This window comes from Xenopus laevis, chromosome 8S, assembly GCF_017654675.1.
Source record: "Xenopus laevis strain J_2021 chromosome 8S, Xenopus_laevis_v10.1, whole genome shotgun sequence".
In the NCBI taxonomy this organism is placed as follows: Eukaryota; Metazoa; Chordata; class Amphibia; order Anura; family Pipidae; genus Xenopus; species Xenopus laevis.
In genome coordinates this window covers 73,681,374-73,706,386 of record NC_054386.1, presented here as the reverse complement: position 1 = coordinate 73,706,386, position 25,013 = coordinate 73,681,374, and the positions used below count along the sequence as shown (strand labels likewise).

At 39.4% G+C, this 25,013-nt stretch overlaps 18 non-coding genes across 18 annotated transcripts; all 18 read left to right on the top strand.

The window, feature by feature from the left end:
- The first annotated feature begins 4,356 nt into the window (after positions 1-4,356).
- Positions 4,357-4,429, top strand: trnar-ucg. The gene has a single exon. It is a non-coding gene; the product is annotated as a tRNA-Arg (tRNA).
- A 1,066-nt stretch (positions 4,430-5,495) lies between these two features.
- Positions 5,496-5,588, top strand: trnai-uau. Its single transcript is given in 2 exon segments — positions 5,496-5,533; positions 5,553-5,588. It is a non-coding gene; the product is annotated as a tRNA-Ile (tRNA).
- Positions 5,589-6,565: 977 nt separating this feature from the next.
- trnai-uau lies at positions 6,566-6,658 on the top strand. Its single transcript is given in 2 exon segments — positions 6,566-6,603; positions 6,623-6,658. It is a non-coding gene; the product is annotated as a tRNA-Ile (tRNA).
- Positions 6,659-6,915: 257 nt separating this feature from the next.
- trnar-ucg lies at positions 6,916-6,988 on the top strand. Its single transcript has one exon. It is a non-coding gene; the product is annotated as a tRNA-Arg (tRNA).
- A 3,015-nt stretch (positions 6,989-10,003) lies between these two features.
- Positions 10,004-10,097, top strand: trnai-uau. Its single transcript is given in 2 exon segments — positions 10,004-10,041; positions 10,061-10,097. It is a non-coding gene; the product is annotated as a tRNA-Ile (tRNA).
- A 284-nt stretch (positions 10,098-10,381) lies between these two features.
- On the top strand, positions 10,382-10,454 carry trnaq-uug. The gene has a single exon. It is a non-coding gene; the product is annotated as a tRNA-Gln (tRNA).
- A 1,046-nt stretch (positions 10,455-11,500) lies between these two features.
- trnae-cuc lies at positions 11,501-11,572 on the top strand. Its single transcript has one exon. It is a non-coding gene; the product is annotated as a tRNA-Glu (tRNA).
- Positions 11,573-11,867: 295 nt separating this feature from the next.
- trnal-uaa lies at positions 11,868-11,950 on the top strand. The gene has a single exon. It is a non-coding gene; the product is annotated as a tRNA-Leu (tRNA).
- Positions 11,951-14,102: 2,152 nt separating this feature from the next.
- Positions 14,103-14,195, top strand: trnai-uau. Its single transcript is given in 2 exon segments — positions 14,103-14,140; positions 14,160-14,195. It is a non-coding gene; the product is annotated as a tRNA-Ile (tRNA).
- Positions 14,196-14,479: 284 nt separating this feature from the next.
- Positions 14,480-14,552, top strand: trnar-ucg. The gene has a single exon. It is a non-coding gene; the product is annotated as a tRNA-Arg (tRNA).
- Positions 14,553-16,152: 1,600 nt separating this feature from the next.
- Positions 16,153-16,235, top strand: trnal-uaa. Its single transcript has one exon. It is a non-coding gene; the product is annotated as a tRNA-Leu (tRNA).
- A 2,155-nt stretch (positions 16,236-18,390) lies between these two features.
- On the top strand, positions 18,391-18,483 carry trnai-uau. Its single transcript is given in 2 exon segments — positions 18,391-18,428; positions 18,448-18,483. It is a non-coding gene; the product is annotated as a tRNA-Ile (tRNA).
- A 284-nt stretch (positions 18,484-18,767) lies between these two features.
- trnak-uuu lies at positions 18,768-18,840 on the top strand. The gene has a single exon. It is a non-coding gene; the product is annotated as a tRNA-Lys (tRNA).
- Positions 18,841-22,090: 3,250 nt separating this feature from the next.
- On the top strand, positions 22,091-22,174 carry trnai-uau. The gene is given in 2 exon segments: positions 22,091-22,128; positions 22,139-22,174. It is a non-coding gene; the product is annotated as a tRNA-Ile (tRNA).
- A 276-nt stretch (positions 22,175-22,450) lies between these two features.
- Positions 22,451-22,523, top strand: trnar-ucg. Its single transcript has one exon. It is a non-coding gene; the product is annotated as a tRNA-Arg (tRNA).
- A 1,203-nt stretch (positions 22,524-23,726) lies between these two features.
- Positions 23,727-23,808, top strand: trnal-uaa. Its single transcript has one exon. It is a non-coding gene; the product is annotated as a tRNA-Leu (tRNA).
- A 246-nt stretch (positions 23,809-24,054) lies between these two features.
- trnan-guu lies at positions 24,055-24,128 on the top strand. Its single transcript has one exon. It is a non-coding gene; the product is annotated as a tRNA-Asn (tRNA).
- A 229-nt stretch (positions 24,129-24,357) lies between these two features.
- Positions 24,358-24,429, top strand: trnae-cuc. Its single transcript has one exon. It is a non-coding gene; the product is annotated as a tRNA-Glu (tRNA).
- Positions 24,430-25,013: the final 584 nt, after the last annotated feature.

Below are 25,013 nucleotides of genomic sequence, written 5' to 3'. Positions count from 1 at the left end.
TCCCAGTCTTTCATTCAAACCACTGCCTGGTTAATAAGGTATACAAGAACTTAGCTGCCAGATAGCCAGGGGTGTTTTGGGGCTCCTTGCCACCGGCCAGGGTTGCCACCTTTTCTGGAAAAAATTACCGGCCTTCCTATTTATTTAACTTTTTTCCCTATTAATAACATTGGGATCAAATCAACCATAATTTTTACTGGCCAGGTGGCAACCCTACACTGGCACATACCATTTTGGGAGCGGGTGAGTGACGCATCGCTAATGAGGAGATCGCAATTGAGCTTTCTGCAGTAGCAGAGCCGAAATTCCAATTTAAAAATAGGAATTCTGCCTCCTAAAGTTTCCAGGAGCAGCTTTTCTGGCTGCCCCTGCTAACTTGTAGGCTGTTGTTGCCTGAGATGGGTTTCTCAACTCGCCTCATGGCAGCAGTGCCCCTACAGATAGCTGCTACAATTCCAAACTAGGGAGCTGCTGAGCTAAAAGATAAATAACTGAAAAGCCATAGAAAATTGTGAATTATCTCTGTTATAGTAAAAGTTTATTTAAAGGTAAACATCACTTTAAGTAGAGTTGGTGGACCAACAAATTAGAGGGTGAAGTACAGTATATGTTTTCTTTTGTTGTATATATTTTCACCCTTTCTTATTTTCTTTTTTTTTTCTCTCTGTTTTTTCTTTTATCTTTCCCTCAGCTTCTTTGCTTTGTTTTTTTTATGCTTCTTTCTTGCCAGCCTTCACTTAATCTCCCTTTCTCTTGAGACCTTTTCTGAGAAGTCTATAGGTGAGGGCACTTTAGGGAACAATTCTACTCTGGAACCTGTTCTAGAACTGGGTTTATAACTGGCTCAAGAACCTGCTATAGGGTCTGTCATACAACACATATAGAACAGATTCTAGAACAGGCTGTTACATCTGCTCTGATTGTGGGAGTCTGCCCTAGAACCGGCTGTTGAACCTCCTCTGGGTCTGCCATAAAACCAATTCCAGAACAAATAGGCTCTGACTGCTCTAGAACATGAACTGGAACAGACTCTATGGCATGTTTGATGTAGAACATACTTTAGAACATGTTCTAGAACTGACTCTGTAACTTGCATTACTTCTGCTCTAGAACCTGATCCAGACCCGTCTCTTAACACCTGCTCTAGGGTCTGCCCTAGAACCTGCTCTAGCCACATCAAATGTCCACAGGTTGTATTCCCCTGAACAGTGCAGAAACTGTTGGCGCTAGATAGCTGAAAAAAAAATCCAGCTGCATTTTGAATTACTGTTAACCATATACCTTCACCTTCTTTCACTCAAATGTATTTATTTTTCTTTTACATTGTATAAAGCAATTATAATAGCTGAACTAGAACCATATTCCGATCAGTCTTAAGAACAATGTAATATTTTGTTTGACAAATGCAGAATTTCTATATTTGCAGGATTATCCAATGAACCCATCACCTACCTTAGTTACAGATATTTTAAATATTTGCCAACTGATCCAATTACAGGAATATTGTAATTGATTTATTGGTTATTATTGGTATGTGCTGGCACAGGGAAATAATACTGACCAATTGTAACAATTGAAAGCAAAAGTATTTCTGTATGGCTCTTTATAAGTTGTTCCATGTCTAAGACAGACATGTTCTTCATACACTACTTAATAAAACCATGCTTATTAAAATGTTCAGGATTATGTGCTTACTATGGACATTGGGGCCAGGTTTATTATCCATTGATCATCTGGTTCGTGTAATCATAATAAAACCTAAGAGTAAGATCTCAAAGGACCTTTTCAGTATAAAAATAAAACTGGGTAAATAGTTTGTGCAACATTTTAAAAAATGTTTTCATTCTATAGTTAGTTAGCGAAAAATGTAATCTATAAAGACCAGTGAACAGATATCTAATGTAATAGAACTAGGGATGCACCGAATCCAGGATTCGGCCTTTTTCAGCAGGATTCGGCTGAATCCTTCTGGCTGACCGAACCGAATCCTAATTTGCATATGCAAATTAGGGGGAAGGGAAATCGCGTGACTTTTTGTCACAAATCAAGGAAGTAAAAAATGTTTTCCCCTTCCCATGCCTAATTTGCATATGCAAATTCGGATTTGGTTCAGTATTCGCCGGAATCTTTCGCAAGGATTCAGGGGTCCAGCCAAATCCAAAATAGTGGATTCGGTGCAGAGCCGGACTGGGAGTAAAATGCAGTCCGGGCAAAAAAAAAAATCAAAGCAGCCCACACACAGACACACACTCCCCTCCCTCTACCTCTCTCCTCGGAGCTTCCCATGTGACCCCCTCCCCCCTTCAAGTCATTGTCTAACAGGTTAGAGAGCTGCAAAGGAGGACTTGTGTTCTGACTATTGTTAGCCAAAAATGTGTCTATAAAGATTCGCAATGGGCTCCGGCGGGATCGGGTCAAAATCATACCTGTCCGATCGACCAAAATGGTACGAATCCTCGATTCGTACGATAGGATCTGTGCGTATATGGCCAGCTTAACTATGTCTAACATTTTTTAGTTTGCACAGCCTAGCTTTTTACCCAATTTAATGTATACTCTGAACTGTTCCTTTAAATGAGTGTTTATTCACGATTGCTTTTTTTTTTCCACCTCCAACAGTATTTTTTCTTCCATGAGAGTGGCTTTTCAAAAAGTTTGCCTCCATAACCAGAACTGAACTTTTTTTATTCTTAAAAAGTGTTTGTGGAAAAAATCCTGCAAAAGGGTGAAAAAAAAGCAAATGATACAAGAAGTCTGTGAAGGTTCTCATTCATCCAGGTCCAAGTATATCTATAATAATAAGTCAAAACAACTGGACTTGCTGTATTTTCTTTTTTCCTGAAGACATTTGCTAGTTATTTGGCTTTCTTCATTCAGCATTCTGATGACTAGCGAAACATCTTCAAGGTAAAGGAAATACAGCAGGTATCTATAGTTATAAATTAATTGGACAAGAAAACGTGAGTGAGATTAAGATCTCTCACTTTTTCTTAAAATAATTACTGTGAACCTGGTGTGCAATAGATAATACATCTGCCTAGTTTGCAGCCGCAAATAAAATTCAAATATGCAAATAACTGTCGCTACAGAATATGAAGTGTTATTTATCTCTGAACATTAATTGTGAAGTGAATGTAAAGAGTTTTGTTTCCTTTTAAGCTTGATTCAGACTGTCGAACTTCACCATTTTTGACAGGAGATTTCCCCTCTCTCCCTTTTTAAACACAGGGGGGCAAATTTACTTAAGGTCGAATATCGAGGGTTAAATAACCCTCGATATTCGACTGTCGAAGTTAAATCCTTCGAATATCGAAGTCGAAGGATTTAGCACTATTCGTTCAATCGAACGAAAAATCGTTCGATCGAACGATTAAATCCTTCAAACGTTCGATTCGAAGGATTTTAATCCATCGATCGAACGATTTTTCTTCGATAAAAAAAAGCTAGCTAAGCCTATGGGGACCTTCCCCATAGGCTAACATTGACTTCGGTAGCTTGTAGGTGGCGAACCAGGGGGTCGAAGTTTTTTCTTAAAGAGACAGTACTTGGACTATCAAATGGTCGAACAGTCGAACGATTTTTAGTTCGAATCGTTCGATTCAAAGTCGTAGTCGATGGTCAAAGTAGCCAAAAAAAACATTCGAAATTCGAAGGTTTTTTTATTCATTCCTTCACTCGAGCTAACTAAATGGGCCCCAGGGTGTTGAATTGACGAACTTGAACATACGACACCATATTCTGGTCTTGTTATTTGTTTTCTCTGTTTGCCACAGGCGCCGATCCACTTTTTTATTCTGAAATTTTTATACAGTGGAGAGACTGAAACAGGATCGGAAAGAGACATCTAAAACTGAAGCACTAACTTTTTTTCTTCTACCATTTTATATTTAACGCTTTTGGTCATGCTTTTTACCCCTCTTCCCCACTTAGATTTGTTGCTTTAGGAGTTTCTGCGTTTTTCAGAAGCAATGGCAATACATAGTGGCACAATCGGTTAGCGCGGAATTTATATGACATTAACTTGTGAGCAATGCCGAGGTTGTGATTTCAAGCCTCATCTGGAGCACTTACTGTATTTTGTAGCTGTTAAAGGGCTGTGGCATAAAGGTTGATGCCTGCTTTGTGCCTTGCCAATGCTCCCATACTGTGTGTGTGCATGTTTGGAATTGTCTGATAACAGATAATATATTCAAATTCAGTGGAGCTGAGTTGTTATCCCCTCTGACTAATAATAATAATAACTGCCGGATTTCTGTAGAAATGCTGCATTGCCCAAAATACACAATTATCACCTTTTTCCACAGAGCAAAGTAATAAAATCACAAGAGCCATTGATTCAACATCCTGCTATAGCTTGACCGCGTGGCCTAATGGATAAGGCGTCTGACTTCGAATCAGAAGATTGAGGGTTCGAGTCCCTTCGTGGTCGTTTTTTTTTTTGTTTTGTTTTTAGTGATTTAGTGTATTCAAATCTGTTCAGCTTGTATGTGTATCATATATGGTGTACAATATAATATTTATGTGTGGGCAAGTATTATTATGCTTCTATAAGGGCTATATCCTATACAAGGTATTTTTTTAATGCGTTTAGGAAAGCATACATCTATTGTGTGTATTTTTTAAAGGGGAGCTTCAGCTATAAGTTATAGTATGTTATAGAATGGCTAATTCTAAGCTTCTTTTCAATTGTCCTTCAATTTTTCTTTTTTTTTTTTTATAGATTTTAATTATTTGCCTTCTTCTGATTCTTTACAGCTTTAAATTGGGAGTCACTAACCCCATCTAAAAACAAAGGCTCTCTAAGGCTATACATTTATTGTTATTGCTACTTTTTATTACTCATTTTTCTATTCAGGTCCTCTCCTATTCATATTCCAGTGCTTATTCAAATTAATGCCTTGTTGCTGCATATTGATGGTTTATCAGTCCGGCTACATTTTTTCTTAAAATCGTATTAAAATACTTCCAAGCGGAATTGTGGAGAACGGAAAAAAAACAGAAATGCGTGTTAGGAAAAGAGGCTACAGGCTGAAAAATGGATGGCAGTGCACAAATCTTGCGGCATAACTAGCATTAATACAATAGCAGACTCATATATTGCGCCGCACCGTCATCTCTGCAGCCAGTCCTTCTTGGCGAGATCCGAGTTATTTTATATATCTGTGCAGCTGTATATTTTATTAAGTGCTTTGACTCTGCCATCGCGGCCCCCGCTTCCTCTCCGACCAATTCACAAGTCGCACCGACTTTCAGTTTGGAGACTGGTAGTGCCGTATGGATAGTCCGGTACTGGTTCACAGACAAGCAGGGTAACGTATGGATTACTGAACGAAGTCAGAACTCGGCCAAAACCTGCCAGTATCACACTTCTCTTGTTGCGGAACGTTCTGTCTTACATCTTCGGTTCTGTTGCCCGCAGTGTAATGTATTTTGTTCCATGAAATCCCTAGTCTAGAAGACTTCAATATGCCTAGTCATCACCTAGCCTACGTAGTGCTCCAGTGGCGCAATCGGTTAGCGCGCGGTACTTATATGACAGTAACTTGTGAGCAATGCCGAGGTTGTGAGTTCGAGCCTCACCTGGAGCACATGTTTTGTAGCTATTAAAGGGCTGCAGGATAAAGGTCGATGCCTGCTTTGTGCCTTGCCAATGCTCCCATACTGTGTGCATGCAGCTGGTTAGTTATCCCCCTCTGGCTAATAATATTTACAACTGTGCTGGATTGCTGTAGAAACGCTGCATTAGCCAAAATACACAATTATCATCTTTTTCCACAGAGAAAAGTCATAAAATCACAATTTCCATTGATTTGCTGTCATACCATAACTTGACCGATAGGCCTAATGGATAAGGTGTCTGGCTTCAAATCAGAAGATTGAGGGTTCGTGTCTCTTCGTGGTTATTTTTTTTAACACTGTTTGTTTTTTTCTTTTATTATAGTGATTTAGTGTATACAAATCTGTTCAGTTTGTATGTGTATCATATATGATGTACTATATAACATTTATGTGTGGGTAAGAATTATTCTGCTTCTATAAGAGCTATATCCTTTACAAGGGATTATATGAATGCGTTTAGGAAAGCATACATCTACTCTGCCAAAACCTGTCGGTATCACACTTCTCTTGTTGCGGAACGTTCTGTCTTGCATCTTCAGTTCTGTTGCCCGCAGTGTAATGTATTTCATTCCATGTAATCCATAGTCTAGAACAGGGGTCCCCAACCTTTTTGACCCGTGAGCCACATTCAAATGTAAAAAGAGTTGGGGAGCAACAAAAGCATGAAAAAAGTCCCTTGGGGTGCCAAACAAGGGCTGTGATTGGCTGTTTGGTAGCCCCTATGTGGACTGGCAGCCTACAAGAAGCTCTACTTGGGGCTGTAATTAGTTTTTATGCAATTAAAACTTTATTTCAAGCTTGAAATTCAAAAATAAGCCCCTTCTTTGAGGACCCTGAGAGCAACATACAAGAGGTCGGAGAGCAACATGTTGCTCACGAGCTACTGGTTGGGGATCACTGGTCTAGAAGACTTCAATGTGCCTATTCATCCACTATCACACGTAGTGCTCCAGTGGCGCAATCGGTTAGCGCGCGGTACTTATATGACAGTAACTTGTGAGCAATGCCGAGGTTGTGAGTTCGAGCCTCACCTGGAGCATTTGTTTTGTAGCTATTAAAGGGCAGCGGAATAAAGGTCGATGCCTACTTTGTGCCTTGCCAATGCTCCCATACTGTGTGTGTGCATGTTGGGAATTGCAGCTGGGTAGGTATCCCCCCTCTGGCTAATAATAATAACTACTGTGCTGGATTTCTGTAGAAACACTGCATTAACCAAAATACACAATTATCATTTTTTTCCACAGAGAAAAGTAATAAAATCACAATTTCCATTGGTTTACACTCATGCCATAAACTGACCGCGTGGCCTAATGGATAAGGCGTCTGACTTCGAATCAGAAGATTGAGGGTTCGAGTCCCTTCGTGGTTGCTTTTTTTAACAATGGGTTTTTTTTTCCTTTTATTATAGTGATTTAGTGTATTCAAATCTGTTCAGCTTGTATGTGTATCATATATGGTGTACTATATAACATTTATGTGTGGGTAAGTATTATTCTGGTTCTATAAGAGCTATATTCAATGCAAGGGATTTTTGAATGTGTTTAGGAAAGCATACATCTAATGTGTTTGTGTTTTTTAAAGGGGTGCTTCAGCTTTAAGTTTTAGTATGTTGTAGAATGGCTAATTCTAAGCTACTTTTCAATTGGGCTTCAATTTTTTTTTTTTTATAAATTTTAATTATTTGCCTTCTTTTAACTCTTTACAGCTTTAAATTGGGGTCACTGACCCCATCTAAAAACAAAGGCTTGCTAAGGCTATGCATTTATTGTTATTGCTACTTTTTATTACTCATTTTTCTATTCATGTCCTCTCCTATTCATATTCCAGTGTTAATTCAAATTAAGGCATTGTTGCTGCATATTGACGGTTTATCAGTCCAGCTACATTTTTCTTAAAACTTCAATAAAATAATTCGAAGCTACTTTTCAATTGTCCTTCAATTTTTCTTTTTTTTTATAGATTTTAATTATTTTATTTGCCTTCTTCTGATTCTTTTACAGCTTTAAATTGGGAGTCACTAACCCCATCTAAAAACAAAGGCTCTCTAAGGCTATACATTTATTGTTATTGCTACTTTTTATTACTCATTTTTCTATTCAGGTCCTCTCCTATTCATATTCCAGTGCTTATTCAAATGAATGCATTGTTGCTGCATATTGACGGTTTATCAGTCCGGCTAAATTTTTTCTTAAAATCCTATTAAAATCCTTCCAAGCGGAATTGTGGAGATCGAAAAACAACAGAAATGCATTTAGAAAAAGAAAACTACAGGCTGAAAAATGGATGGCAGTGCACATATCTTGCGGCATAACTAACATTAATACAAGGTTGTGAGTTATACTCATTTAGAAACAAAGTAGGATCAGCAAAGTTAAAAATATACCGTAGATCGTGTTTTAGCCTCTTCATCAGCTTTGCACATGGGTATCTGATCCCACTGAAGTATTAGCAAAATGTCAGGTTTGATGTCTACTTGGCCTGCCAGAAAAAAGCATGGCTTTATACTTACAAAAAAGAAAAACTTACACTCGCACACCCTGGCCGTCCGAAGTCATACGAACTCCAAGTGCTAGATGTTTAGAGGAATTGGACAACCTCGGAAGCAGTATAGATACAAGACACACCAGCACAACATGGATAATTCCAGCAGGATTTGACCTTGCTCGTTTATTTTGCATCCGCAAATAAACGAGCAAGGTCAAATCCTGCTGGAATTATCCATGTTGTGCTGGTGTGTCTTGTATGGCTTTATACTTACACCAGAAATGTATAGTACAGCTACTATGTTTAAAAATGGAGCGATACACAGACTTCTGCATCTCTCCTACATTGTGACTTGATAATGGCAAATGAAGTGGCTTTTGCTTAGAATCTTAGAACACTGGAGATTGATAGTAGAATGAGAAAGGGTGCAGGCCAATGTAATGTACAGTTGATGAGCGCCCAAAAAGGAAGAGATTTGAATTACCTGTGAAATAAGTATTTAAGGTAACAGGTAGGTATAAATTGCTTGCTTTGTGGTTGTCTCTGTGGAGCAATCGGTTAGCACATTCAGCTGTTAGCCGGAAAGTTGCTGTTTCAAGCCCACCCAGGGACGGTGTAAGGGTTTTCCCCTTCAGGAGTATACAGCATTAAGGCAGAGGCAGCACTCTGACTTTTCTATGTAGTCTGATGGGGCTGATACTGGATAAGTGACCTACTGGACTAATGCTATATTTGACACTTGCTATTTATTGACACTGGCCCAACAATCAAGTCTGACAGGAATTAAATAAGTGCTGCATTGGCTGTGGGTGGGAACTGAATTTGACACATGTGGTACATTGTAGCAACCAAATTTTTCAATGTAGTGCCTTTTTGGGTTTTGCCAGTTCCCTGGTGGTCTAGTGGTTAGGATTCGGCATTCTCACCGCCGCGGCCCGGGTTCGATTCCGGTCAGGGAAGGATGTTTCGTTTTGGTTTAACTTGAATTAGTTGGCATGTCTATAAAGGAAAATTGTTAGAGGGGCTGAGGATCCTCAAACCTTGGTATCCCTGTTATACACATATAAACAATTTATCAAGCCTTGGTCTCTGCTTTTATTTTCAGGACCATATATAATCAAATTACCTACTTTTAAAGGAAATAACCTGACATTAATAATATAAATGCCTCTCTTCAAAAGATTGGCTGGTAAACCAGGATGGCCGAGTGGTTAAGGCGTTGAACTTATATCTGCGTAGGTTTGAATCCCGCTTCTGGTAGAACTTGTTTGTTGTTTCATTCATGACTCCGTCTTTGAACGCAAATGAAGTGGCTTTTGCTTAGAATCTTGCACTTTGTACAGTTGAAGTCCAGAAAAATTGTAGTTTAGTGGGAGCACTTACCGGACACTGGGCTCATCGTGCTGCACACCCCGCCGACATCCCATGCGGTCAATTCAGTCCAGAAAAAAGCAAAAACAGTGGAGCACCGAGGAGTCCAGTAAAAGTATACAAAGTTTAAATTTTATTTAAAACCAAATTAACGAGTTTCGTGGCGTCCTGCCAAGGGGCAGGATGCCACGAAACGCGTTAAGCGGGCAGCCAGGGTTCACTGCTGCTGTAATTTGTTTTTATATGTATATTAAATAAAATTTCAACTTTTTATACTTTTACTGGACTCCTCGGTGCTCCGCTGTTTTTGCTTTTTTCTGGACTTTGTACAGTTGGTCTAGTGGTTAGGATTAGAATTCGGCAAAAAGCTGAAGCAGTAAATGATCGCAATTAAAGTCGGTGCCGCACTTCTCTTATTTTGCGGAACGGTCTGTCTTGCAGCTTCGGCTCCTTTGCCTGCAGGGTAACGTATTTCTTACCATGTAATCCCGTCATCTAGAAGACTTCAACATGCACATTTGCACATAGCGCTCCAGTGGCGCAATCGGTTAGCGCGCGGTACTTATATGACAGTAACTTGTGAGCAATGCTGAGGTTGTGAGTTCGAAGCCTCACCTGGAGCATTTGTTTTGTAGCTATTAAAGGGCTATGGGATAAAGGTCGATGCCTGCTTTGTGCCTTGCCAATGCTTCCATACTGTGTGTGTGCATGTTGGGAATTGTCTGATAACAGATAATATATTCGAATTCAGCGCATCTGAGTAGTTATCCCCTTTGACTAATAATAATAACTGTGCTTGAATTCTGTAGAGATGCTGCATTGCCCAAAATACACAATTATCATCTTTTTCTACAGAGAGAAGTAATAAAATCACAATCTCCATTGATTTATCCTCTTGATACATCTAGACCGCGTGGCCTAATGGATAAGGCGTCTGACTTTGGATCAGAAGATTGAGGGTTCGAGTCCCTTCGTGGTCGTTTCTTTTAACAATGTTTTTTTTTTTATTATAGTGATTTAGTGTATTCAAATCTGTTCAGCTTGTATGTGCCTCATTTACGGTGTACTATATAACATTTGTGTGTGGCAAGTATTATTCTGCTTCTATAAGGGCTCCTATACAATGGATTTTTTGAATGCGTTTAATAAAGTATACAACTATTGTTTTTGTGTTTTTAAAGGGGTGCTTCAGCTTTAAGTTTTAGTATGTTATAGAATGGCTAATTCTAAGATACCTTTCAATAGGCCTTCAATTTTTCTTTTTTTATAGATTTTGATTATTTGCCTTCTTCTAACTCACTTAGAACTTTAAATGGGGGTCACTGACCCCATCTAAAAACAAAGGCTCTCTAAAGCTGCCCATAGATGTAAAGATTTTTAAAAGATCCGATCATCATCGTGAGACCACGATTATCTCGAAATGATAAAGATTTTTTAACCTAGCCGATCAATTCTCAGACAGATGTCGGACGAAAAATCGTACGATCCTTCGAATCCCACTAACCGAACGATAATTTCGAAGGATTGGTCGGACTTCACTAAAATCGGTCGTTCGGCAAGAAAAATCTTTGCATCTATGGGGACCTTTAGGCTATGCATTTATTGTTATTGCTACTCCTCTTTCTATTCAGGTCCTCTGCTATTCATATTTCAGTGCTTATTTGTTGCTAGGGTAATTTGGACCTTAGCAACTGGAGTATATTCAACATTCTCAAATCAATGTAAATGTGCATTTTTGTCATGCATTCAGAAAATGCACCTAGTTGTGCCTAAAAAAAATATGAGGAAACTTAAATGTAGTGAAGAGCATTTCTGAACGCTCATGGGTACAACCAGGCAGCTCTCAACTAGAGATGAGAGAGAATTTTTTTGCCAGGTTTTGCCATGAAAAAAGGCCCATAGACACCAATTTATTGTGCAAATAAAAATAGTCTGCACAGAAAAAAAGTTGTGCCATCCAGGCCCTGGATTTGTACATTGTAGCAACCAATTATTTCAATGTAGTGCCTTTTCGGTATTTTCCAGTTCCCTGGTGGTCTAGTGTTTAGGATTTGGTGCTCTCAGCGCCGCGGCCCGGGTTCGATTCCCGGTCAGGGAAATATGTATTGTTTTGCTCTAATGTAAAAGAGTTGTCATGTCTATTAAAAAAATTGTTAGAAGGGCTGAGGATCTGCCACAAACTTTGCATGTGCCTTCAATTTTTGTCATGTCATCTTTTTTGGCAACCTGGTGGTATCCCTGTTATACACATATAAACAATTTATCATGTGGTCAAGCCTTGGTCTCTGCTTTTATTCTCAGGACAAACCATGAATAATCAAATGATCTCCTTTTAAAGGAAACAATCTGATATTAATAATATAAATGCCTCTCTACAAGGGAGCTGTAGGCTTACCAGGATGGCCGAGTGGTTAAGGCGTTGGACTTAAGATCCAATGGACATATGTCCGCGTGGGTTCGAACCCCACTTCTGGTAGAATTCTTTTGTTGTTTCATTCATGACCACATCTTTGATTAACATAAAGTTTATGAACCAGACCCTGTTATTTCATACGGGGGCACACCAACAGATTATGATATGCACATTTACGTCTGCTCGTGGATTAATGTGGATATTGTCTAAAACACTGGAACAGAACTTAAACAGCACTGGGTTAAGGCATTGAGGCAGGGCATAATAAATAATATTATTAAGCTACTAGATCACAACATAGATAAATAGTTCAGGTTGCTCTGCAGGTTTTTCCATAACATTTTTACAACAATAATTTTGTCTTTCAGCAGTGCTGTCACTAGATATTTCTGGGCCAAACTGCAAGTTATTTTACAGCCCCCCCAAAATGTCTAGAGGTTGATCTGTTTTACCAATATTTATTGAAATTGTATACAGGGCTGGATTTACATAGCAGGCATCCCTAGGCCCACTGCCATTCGTTTCTCTCGTCCCCTCCCTTTTATTCACTCAAATTTTCATCATCGGGAACAGAGCAACAACGATGGGAAGTCAAGTATTAGCAAAATACAATTAGCAGCTGCTTATCAGTCAGTATCCCACCGAGTCCCATATAGTTCCTGGGCCCACCAGCAGTACCTGCATGATATTGTTTTTAATAAGTATATGAAAAAGCACCAATATATTCTACATCAGGGTAAAATAAATGGGTGTATATACTGACCATATTTATAACACTAGTGCCAAAGAGGGCTCTGCTTTACAATCTTAATCTAGAGCTCAAGAGAGCAAGAAAGTGTACAACATTTTTTCATTTATATTACTGCCCCCTGTACCTGTACCAGCAAGCTCAGCAGCCATCCATAATACACCCCGCCTGTACCTGTGCAAGCAAGCTCAGCAGCCATACATCATACAGCCCTCCTGCAGCCATCATATTGCCCCCAATCTTTACCTGTGTCAGCAGCAGCCAAAAATAAATCTGATCACATCATGTTGCCCCCAAGTATTTATGTACCTGTGCCAGCGCCCAGCAGCAACAGCAAACATATGGGCCCAAATCTGTACCTGGCTGTGCCAGCAGGAAGCTTCACACTTTCACAGTAATAGAAAGAATGTCTTCAGTTCAGTGCAACTGTGCAAGGCTGAGAGCAGCAAGACCCACACCAAACAGGCCGCCAGTTCTCTGCCTCTCTCTGTCACACAACACATCAGTGATGTCATTGACGCTTGTACGCACATCGCGCCACACCGCACATAAGGAGCTATTACTTTGCCGGTAAGAGGGAGAAGGTGAAGGAGATGGATTCCACCCAACTGGATGACCATGATTACTGAAACAAATTATTAAATAAACGCTTGAAAAAAACGAGAAAATTAAAAGTGCGCCCCTCAATGATGGCGCCCTAGACAGCCGCCTACTCTGCCTACCCCTAGTTCCAGCCCTGATCCCTACAGTGAGCACCAACCATTTGGTTTTTTGGTGTGCTATTAATATGGACATGGTCCATATTTTACCATAGTGGGTGTGGTCTAAAAACAGGGATTGGCTAACACTGGCTTCCGTTATCGGTCCTTCGCCATGTAGATTAGAAAAATTCTGCACCCTTGGTACCATAGAAGTTGGACAGCACTGAACTAGAGGCAATTCAGTGAGTCACAGCGCTGGGTCTTCTTTTTGGTGCTGAGGTTCATCCAACACAACAGGGTGGCAGTGCACATATCTGGTGGCATAACTAGAATAAATACAACACACATCTTCAGATGTAAATATTGCGCCTCACAGTCATCTCTGCAGGCAGCACTTCTTGGCGAGATACGAGTTACTTTATATATCTGTACGGCTGTGTATTTTATTAAAGGCTTTGACTTTGCCCCCCGCTTCCTCTCCGACCAATTCACAAGTCACATCAACTTTCAGTTCGGAGACTGGTTGTGCGTATGGATATGTTCAGAACTGGTGCACAGACAAGCAAGGTAACGCATGGATTACTGAGCGAAATCAGAATTCGGTAAAAAGCTGAAGCAGTAAATCAATTAGAGTAGGTGTCGCACTTCTCTTATTTTGCGGAACGGTCTGTCTTGCAGCTTCGGCTCCTTTGCCTGCAGGGTAATGTATTTCTTACCATGTAATCCCTTCGTCTGGAAGACTTCAATGTGCCCATTTTTAAATAGCGCTCCAGTGGCGCAATCGGTTAGCGCGCGGTACTTATATGATAGTAACTTGTGAGCAATGCCGAGGTTGTGAGTTCGAGCCTCACCTGTAGCATTTGTTTTGTAGCTATTAAAGGGCTATGGGATAAAGGTCGATGCCTGCTTTGTGCCTTGCCAATGCTCCCATACTGTGTGTGTGCATGTTGGGAATTGTCTGATAACAGATAATATATTCGAATTCAGCGCATCTGAGTAGTTATCCCCTTTGACTAATAATAATAACTGTGCTGGAATTCTGTGGAGATGCTGCATTGCCCAAAATACACAATTATCATCTTTTTCTACAGAGAGAAGTAATAAAATCACAATCTCCATTGATTTATCAACTTGTTGCAACTAGACCGCGTGGCCTAATGGATAAGGCGTCTGACTTCGGATCAGAAGATTGAGGGTTCGAGTCCCTTCGTGGTCGTTTCTTTTAACAGTGTTTTTTTTTTTATTATAGTGATTTAGTGTATTCAAATCTGTTCAGCTTGTATGTGCCTCATTTACGGTGTACTATATAACATTTGTGTGTGGGCAAGTATTATTCTGCTTCTATAAGGGCTCCTATACAAGGGATTTTTTGAATGCGTTTAAGAAAGTATACATCTATTGTGTTTGTGTTTTTAAAGGGGTGCTTCAGCTTTAAGTTTTAGTATGTTATAGAATGGCTAATTCTAAGATACCTTTCAATAGGCCTTCAATTTTTCTTTTTTTATAGATTTTGATTATTTGCCTTCTTCTAACTCACTTAGAACTTTAAATGGGGGTCACTGACCCCATATAAAAACAAAGGCTCTCTAAAGCTACCCATAGATGTAAAGATTTTTAAAAGATCCGATCATCATCGTGAGACCACGATTATCTCAAAATTATTAAGATTTTTTAACCTGGCCGATCAATTCTCTGACAGATGTCGGACGAAAAATCGTACGATCGTTCAAATCCCACTAACCGCACGATAATTTCGAAGGATTGGTCAGACTTCACTAAAATCGGTCGTTCGGCAAGAAAAATCTTTGCGTCTATGGGGACCTTTAGGCTATGCATTTATTGTTATTGCTACTCATCTTTCTATTCAGGTCCTCTGCTATTCATATTTCAGTGCTTATTTGTTGCTAGGGTAATTTGGACCTTAGCAACTAGATTGCTAAAATTGCAAACAGGAGAGCGGCTGAAGAAAAAGTTAAATTACTAAAAAAAAAACCCACAAATAATAAAAAATAAAACCAATTGCAAATGGCCTCAGAATATCACATTTCACGTATTTGCGTATATTCAACATTCTCAAATTAATTTAAAGGTGAACAACCATTTTCAATGCAAATGTGCGTTTTTGTCAGTTCCAAACCAACCTTTTATTTTATTGGTTTCTGAATGCATGCCAAGCATGCATTCAGAAAATGCACCTAGTTGTAGCTAAAAAAAATATGAGGAAACTTAAATGTAGTGAAGAGCATTTCTGAACGCTCATGGGTACAACCAGGCAGCTCTCAACTAGAGATGAGAGAGAATTTTTTACCAGGTTTTGCCATGAAAAAAGGCCCATAGACACCAATTTATTGTGCAAATAAAAATAGTCTGCACAGAAAAAAAGTTGTGCCATCCAGGCCCTGGATTTGTACATTGTAGCAACCAATTTTTTCAATGTAGTTCCTTTGTCATATTTTCTAGTTCCCTGGTGGTCTAGTGGTTAGGATTCGGCGCTCTCACCACCGCAGCCCTGGTTTGATTCCCGGTCAGGGAAGTATGTTTTGTTTTGCTCTAATGTAAAAGAGTTGGCATGTCTATTAAAAAAAATGTTAGAAGGGCTGAGGATCTGCCACAAACTTTGCATGTGCCTTCAATTTTTGTCAACCTGTCTTTTTTGGCAACCTGTTATACACATATAAACAATTTATCATGTGGTCAAGCCTTGGTCTCTGCTTTTATTCTCAAGACAAACCATGAATAATCAAATGATCTCCTTTTAAAGGAAACAATCTGACATTCATAATATAAATGCCTCTCTAGAAGAGAGATGTAGGCTTACCAGGATGGCTGAGTGGTTAAGGCGTTGGACTTAAGATCCAATGGACATATGTCCGTGTAGGTTCGAACTCCACTTCTGGTAGAATTCTTTTGTTGTTTCATTCATGACCACATCTTTGATTAACATAAAGTTTATGAACCAGACCCTGTTATTTCATACGGGGGCACACCAACAGATTATGATATGCACATTTACGTCTGCTCGTGGATTAATGTGGATATTGTCTAAAACACTGGAACAGAACTTAAACAGCACTGGGTTAAGGCATTGAGGCAGGGCATAATAAATAATATTATTAAGCTACTAGATCACACCATAGATAAATAGTTCAGGTTGCTCTGCATGTTGTTTTCATAACATTTTTACAACAATAATTTTGTTTTTCAGCAGTGGTGTCACTAGATATTTCTGGGCCAAACTGCAAGTTATTTTACAGCCCCCCCAAAATGTCTAGAGGTTGATCTGTTTTACCAATATTTATTGAAATTGTATACAGGGCTGGATTTACATGGCAGGCATCCCTAGGCCCACTGCCATTTGTTTCTCTCATCCCCTCCCTTTTATTCACTCAAATTTTCATCATCAGGAACAGAGCAACAACGATGGGAAGTCAAGTATTAGCAAAATACAATTAGCAGCTGCTTATCAGTCAGAATCCCACCGAGTCCCATATAGTTCCTGGGCCCACCAGCAGTACCTGCATGATATTGTTTTTAATAAGTATATGAAAAAGCACCAATATATTCTACATCAGGGTAAAATAAATGGGTGTATATACTGACCATATTTATAACACTAGTGCCAAAGAGGGCTCTGCTTTACAATCTTAATCTAGAGCTCAAGAGAGCAAGAAAGTGTACAACATTTTTTCATTTATATTACTGCCCCCTGTACCTGTACCAGCAAGTCCAGCAGCCATCCATAATACACCCCGCCTGTACCTGTGCAAGCAAGCTCAGCAGCCATCCATCATACAGCCCTCCTGCAGCCATCATATTGCCCCCAATCTTTACCTGTGCCGCAGCAGCCAAAAATAAATCTGATCACATCATATTGCCCCCAAGTATTTATGTACCTGTGCCAGCGCCCAGCAGCAACAGCAAACATATGGGCACCAAATCTGTACCTGGCTGTGCCAGCAGGAAGCTTCACACTTTCACAGTAATAGAAAGAATGTCTTCAGTTCAGTGCAACTGTGCAAGGCTGAGAGCAGCGAGAGCTACACCAAGCAGGCCGCCAGCTCTCTGCCTCGCTCTCTGTCACCCAACACATCACTGATGTCATTGACGCTTGTACGCACATCGCGCCGCACCGCACAGAATGAGGTATTACTTTGCCAGTAAGAGGGAGAAGGTGAAGGAGATGGATTCCACCCAACTGGGCGACCATGATTACTGAAACAAATTATTAAATAAACGCTTGAGAAAACCGAAAAAATTAAAAGTGTGCCCCTCAATGATGGCGCCCTAGACAGCCGCCTACTCTGCCTACCCCTAGTTCCAGCCCTGATCCCTACAGTGAGCACCAACCATTTGGTTTTTTGGTGTGCTATTAATATGGACATGGTCCATATTTTACCATAGTGGGTGTGGTCTAAAAACAGGGAGTGGCTAACACTGGCTTCAGTTATCGGCCCTTCACCATGTAGATTAAAAAAATTCCGGCCCTTGGTACCATAGAAGTTGGACAGCACTGAACTAGAGGCAATTCAGTGAGTCACAGCGCTGGGTCTTCTTTTTGGTGCTGAGGTTCATCCAACACCACAGCGTGGCAGTGCACATATCTGGCGGCATAACTAGAATAAATACAACACACATCGACAGACGTAGATATTGCGCCTCACAGTCATCTCTGCAGCCAGCCCTTCTTGGAGAGATACGAGTTACTTTATATATCTGTACGGCTGTGTATTTTATTAAAGGCTTTGACTTTGCCCCCCGCTTCCTCTCCGACCAATTCACAAGTCGCATCAACTTTCAGTTCTGAGACTGGTTGTGCGTATGGATACGTTCAGAACTGGTGCACAGACAAGCAAGGTAACGCATGGATTACTGAGCGAAATCAGAATTCGGGTATAAAGCTGAAGCAGTAAATCAATTAGAGTCGGTGTCGCACTTCTCTTATTTTGCGGAACGGTCTGTCTTTCAGCTTTGGCTCCTTTGCCTGCAGGGTAATGTATTTCTTACCATGTAATCCCTTCGTCTAGAAGACTTCAATGTGCCCGATCATAAATAGCGCTCCAGTGGCGCAATCGGTAAGCGCGCGGTACTTATATGACAGTAACTTGTGAGCAATGCCGAGGTTGTGAGTTCGAGCCTCACCTGGAGCATTTGTTTTGTAGCTATTAAAGGGCTATGGGATAAAGGTCGATGCCTGCTTTGTGCCTTGCCAATGCTCCCATACTGTGTGTGTGCATGTTGGGAATTGTCTGATAACAGATAATATATTCGAATTCAGCGCATCTGAGTAGTTATCCCCTTTGACTAATAATAATAACTGTGCTGGAATTCTGTAGAGATGCTGCATTGCCCAAAATACACAATTATCATCTTTTTCCACAGAGAGAAGTAATAAAATCACAATCTCCATTGATTTATCCAAATGCTACAACTAGACCGTGTGGCCTAATGGATAAGGCGTCTGACTTTTGATCAGAAGATTGAGGGTTCGAGTCCCTTCGTGGTTATTTCTTTTAACAGTGTTTTTTTTTTTATTATAGTGATTTAGTGTATTCAAATCTGTTCAGCTTGTATGTGCCTCATTTACGGTGTACTATATAACATTTTGTGTGTGGGCAAGTATTATTCTGCTTCTATAAGGGCTCCTATACAAGGGATTTTTTGAATGCGTTTAAGAAAGTATACAACTATTGTGTTTGTCGTTTTAAAGGGGTGCTTCAGCTTTAAGTTTTATTATGTTATAGAATGGCTAATTCTAAGATACCTTTCAATAGGCCTTCAATTTTTCTTTTTTTATAGATTTTGATTATTTGCCTTCTTCTAACTCACTTAGAACTGTAAATGGGGGTCACTGACCCCATATAAAAACAAAGGCTCTCTAAAGCTGCCCATAGATGTAAAGATTTTTAAAAGATCCGATCATCATCGTGAGACCACGATTATCTCAAAATTATAAATATTTTTTAACCTGGCCGATCAATTCTCTGACAGATGTCCGATGAAAAATCGTACGATAGTTCAAATCCCACTAACCGCACGATAATTTTGAAGGATTGGTCGGACTTCACTAAAATCAGTCGTTCGGCAAGAAAAATCTTTGCGTTTATGGGGACCTTTAGGCTATGCATTTATTGTTATTGCTACTCATCTTTCTATTCAGGTCCTCTCCTATTCATATTTCAGTACTTATTTGTTGCTAGGGTAATTTGGACCTTAGCAACTGGATTGCTAAAATTGCAAACAGGAGAGCGGCTGAAGAAAAAGTTAAATTACTAAAAAAAAACCCCCACAAATAATAAAAAATAAAACCAATTGCAAATTGCCTCAGAATATCACATACTTATATATATATATATATATATATATATGAATAAATGCGTATATTCAACATTCTCAAATTAATTTAAAGGTGAACAACCATTTTCAATGTAAATGTGCATTTTTGTCAGTTCCAAACCAACCTTTTATTTTATTGGTTTCTGAATGCATACCAAGCATGCATTCAGAAAATGCACCTAGCTGTGCCTAAAAAAAATATGAGGAAACTTAAATGTAGTGAAGAGCATTTCTGAACGCTCATGGGTACAACCAGGCAGCTCTCAACTAGAGATGAGAGAGAATTTTTTTGCTAGGTTTTGCCATGAAAAAAAGCCCATAGACACCAATTTATTGTGCAAATAAAAATAGTCTGCACAGAAAAAAAGGCCCTGGATTTGTACATTGCAGCAACCAATTTTTTCAATGTAGTGGCTTTTTGGTATTTTCCAATGGTCTAGTGGTTAGGATTTAGCGCTCTCAACGCCGCGGCCCGGGTTCGATTACCGGTCAGCAAAGTATCTTTTGTTTTGCTCTAATGTAAAAGAGTTGGCATGTCTATTAAAAAAAAATTAAGCCCTGTTATTTCATACGGGGGCACACCAACAGATTATGATATGCACATTTACGTCTGCTCGTGGATTAATGTGGATATTGTCTAAAACACTGGAACAGAACTTAAACAGCACTGGGTTAAGGCATTGAGGCAGGGCATAATAAATAATATTATTAAGCTACTAGATCACACCATAGATAAATAGTTCAGGTTGCTCTGCATGTTGTTTTCATAACATTTTTACAACAATAATTTTGTCTTTCAGCAGTGCTGTCACTAGATATTTCTGGGCCAAACTGCAAGTTATTTTTCAGCCCCCCCCAAAATGTCTAGAGGTTGATCTGTTTTACCAATATTTATTGAAATTGTATACAGGGCTGGATTTACATGGCAGGCATCCCTAGGCCCACTGCCATTTGTTTCTCTCATCCCCTCCCTTTGTTCACTCAAATTTTCATCATCGGGAACAGAGCAACAACGATGGGAAGTCAAGTATTAGCAAAATACAATTAGCAGCTCCTTCTCAGTCAGAATCCCACCGAGTCCCATATAGTTCCTGGGCCCACCAGTAGTACCTGCATGATATTGTTTTTTATAAGTATATGAAAAAGCACCAATATATTCCACATTAGGGTAAAATAAATGGGTGTATAAACTGACCATATTTATAGCACTAGAGCCAAAGAGGGCTCTGCTTTACAATCTTAATCTAGAGCTCACAGTCTAAAATTCAGTTTCTAGCATAGTAGCTGTTGTTAAACATAATAACACATGAAGTTCAACCAGTATTCCTGTGTAGCGCACACAAGGTACTGCTTGCTAGTGTTGAGCGAATTTGTCCCGTTTTACTTCTCTGAATTTACTGCAAAATTTGAGAATTTACTGCGAAAAGGCAAAATTCATAAAACCGCAAATAATTCACAAAACGCATTGAAGTCAATGGGTGTCCAAATAATTTTCATGCAAGACAATTTTTATGCGCACGACTATTCTGATAAAAAAAATTTTTAACGCGACTGCTTGTGTTTATGGGGGGGGGGATTCGGATGGCAGCCATGTTAGAACCCATTGCCCCGGGTACAGTAGGAAAATAAACAGAGCTTAAATAACTAATTTCTTATTGTTCTTTGTGTGTTCCTGGGGCAGTATAAGCCATGTAATGTTTTCTCTGAATAAGTGGGATGGCAATAGAGACTTAATATGTGTTTGAAATATACTTTATATTTATGTGTATTGTAGTCTTGTACATATTTGTACTTTTTATTGCAATTGCCGTTTGTTCTGCTAATTTATTGTTCTGCTGTATTTAGCAGCACTCTAGGAGCACTATACAAATGCAAATATAAATACATACTATATATCCTAGAAATACCTATACAAATATACATACATACTATATAACCTAGAAATCCCTATACAAATATACATACATACTATATAACCTAATATAATGCAGAAATCCCTATACAAATATACATACATACTATATAACCTAGAAATCCCTATACAAAAATACATGTAATACTATATAACCTAGAAATCCCTATACAAATGTAAATATATACTATATAACCTAATATAACGCAGAAATTCCTATACAAATATACATACATACTATATAACCTAGAAACCCCTATACAAATATAAATGTAATACTATATAACCTAGAAATACCTATACAAATATACATACAAGGTAACGCATGGAAATCAGAATTCGGCAAAAAGCTGAAGCAGTAAATGATCGCAATTAAAGTCGGTGTCGCACTTCTCTTATTGCGGAACGGTCTGTCTTGCAGCTTCGGCTTATTTGCCTGCAGGGTAACGCATTTCTTACCATGTAATTCCTTAGTCTAGAAGACTTCAATGTGCCAGCTTGTACATATCGCTCCAGTGGCGCAATCGGTTAGCTCGCGGTACTTATATGACAATAACTTGCTGTGGTTGTGAGTTCGAGCCTCACCTGGAGCATTTGTTTTGTAGCTATTATAGGGCAGTGAAATAAAGGGCGATGCCTACTTTGTGCCTTGCCAATGCTGTGTGTGTGCATGTTGGGAATTGTCTGATAACAGATAATATATTCGAATTCAGTGCATCTGAGTAGTTATCCCCTTTGACTAATAATAATAACTGTGCTGGAATTCTGTAGAGACGCTGCATTGCCCAAAATACACAATTATCATCTTTTTCTACAGAGAGAAGTAATAAAATCACAACCTCCATTGATTTATCAATCTACTTTAACTTGACCGCGTGGCCTAATGGATAAGGCGTCTGACTTCGGATCAGAAGATTGAGGGTTCGAGTCCCTTCGTGGTCGTTTCTTTTAACTCTGTTTTTTTTTTTTTAATTATAGTGATTTAGTGTATTCAAATCTGTTCAGCTTGTATGTGCCTCATTTACGGTGTACTATATAACATTTGTGTGTGGGCAAGTATTATTCTGCTTCTATAAGGGCTCCTATACAAGGGATTTTTTGAATGCGTTTAAGAAAGTATACATCTATTGAGTTTGTGTTTTTAAAGGGGTGCTTCAGCTTTAAGTTTTAGTATGTTATAGAATGGCTAACTCTAAGATACCTTTCAATAGGCCTTTGATTTTTCTTTTTTTTTTTTTTTTATAGATTTTAATTATTTGCCTTCTTCTGACTCACTTAGAACTTTAAATGGGGGTCACTGACCCCATCTGAAAACAAAGGCTCTCTGAAGCTGGCCATAGATGTAAAGATTTTTAAAAGATCCGATCGTCATCGTGAGACCATGATTATCTCGAAACGATAGTACGAATTGTCCATCAACTAAAAAGACCAATTTGCCTGCAAAACAAAGGGTAGCTGCCTGCTTGTCCCTGCAAACATAGATAGATTGTACTGGGACCGACAAATATTTTTTAACCTGGCCAATCAATTTCCTGACAGATGTCGGCCGAAAAATCGTAAGATGTTTGATCGTTCGAATCCCACTAACTGCACGATAATTTCAAAAGGATTGGTCAAACTTCGCTAAAATCGGTCGTTCAGCAAGAGAAATCTTTGCTTCTATGGGGACCTTTAGCCTCTTCATCAGCTTTGGTAGTCTGATGGGGCTGATCCTGGATAAGTGACCTACTGGACTAATGCTATATCTTTCTGTTATTTATTGACACTGGCCCAACTGGGAACTGAATTTGACACATGTGGTACATTGTAGCAACCACATTTTTCAATGTTCGATTCCCGGTCAGGGAAGCATGTTTTGTTTTGGTTTAACTTGAATTAGTTGGCATGTCTATAAAGGAAAATTGTTAGAGGGGCTGAGGATCTGCCACAAACTTGGTATCCCTGTTATACACATATAAACAATTTATCATGTGGTCAAGCCTTGGTCTCTGCTTTTATTTTCAGGACAAATCATATATAATCAAATTATCGCCTTTTAAAGGAAATAATCTGACATTCATAATATAAATGCGTATCTTGACAGCGCTATATAAATAAATGATGATGATGATGATAAATGCCTCTCTACACAAGTTCACATTGTATACTAGGATGGCCGAGTGGTTAAGGCGTTAACTTAAGATCCAATGGACATATGTCCGCGTGGGTTCGAACCCCACTTCTGGTAGACCTCTTTTGTTGTTTCATTCATGACCCCGTCTTTGAATGCAAACGAAGTGGCTTTTGCTTAGAATCTTGCACTTTGTACACAGAGAACTCTTGAGAATGATAGTAGAACATTCGCTAGAAAGGGTGTGTGGAGCAAGCCCCTGTAATATGCAGTTGATGAGCGCCTAAAAAGGTACCACTTAGAATTAACTGTGAAATAAGTATTTAAGGTAACAGGTAAGTATGTACTCCAATTCTTCCAGTTGTCTCTGTGGCGCAATCGGTAAGCGCGTTCGGCTGTTAACCAAAAGGTTGGTGGTTCAAGCCCACCCATGGACGCTGTAAAGGTTTTCTTCCCTTTAAGTGTACACAGCATTAAGGTGGAGACAGCACTCTGGCTGATTCTTCTAGGTATTCTGATGGGACTTTTACTGGATAAGTGACCTACTGGACTAATGCTGTATCCTTCTGTTATTTATTGACACTGACCCAACAATCAAATCAGACAAGAACTGAAGAGGTGCTACATTGAAACTGAATTTCCCACATGTGGCCATTTGCAACAAGTTCCCTGGTGGTCTAGTGGTTAGGATTCGGCGCTCTCACCGCCGCGGCCCGGGTTCGATTCCCGGTCAGGGAAATATGTATTGTTTTGCTCTAACGTAAAAGAGTTGGCATGTCTATTAAAAAAATTGTTAGAAGGGCTGAGAATCTGCCACAAACTTTGCATCCTACTTTGCATTCCATCCTAAAGTGCAGGCACAAGTCACATGACTGGGGGCAGCTGGGAAACTGACAATATGTCTAGCCCCATGTCAGAGAGAGCTAAAAGTGTTCTATCTGAGCCTTTTAGCCTCCAGTCCTCTCATAAAAAGGAAAGTAGTTATAATCAAATTGGACAACACAACAGCGGTCAGATACCTCATGAAACAAGGGGGAACAAGATGTTGGAATCTCTTATGCTTGACCATAATTATACTCACCTGGGCAGAGAAGAACCTGCTGATTCTGAAAGCCATTCACACCCCAGAAAAGGACAACAAGATTGTGGACAAAGTTAAGTCCCTTAAATTCTCAAGCTGGACAAAGGGAATATCTGGAAACTGCTAAAAAGACGGGATCTCCTAATTCAGCATACACAGATGTACCCTCATCCAGAAAAACTTGTCCTAACTGCCTGGCATTTGTAAGGGAAAAATTGAGATTCTTAGGTCTCTCAGAGGG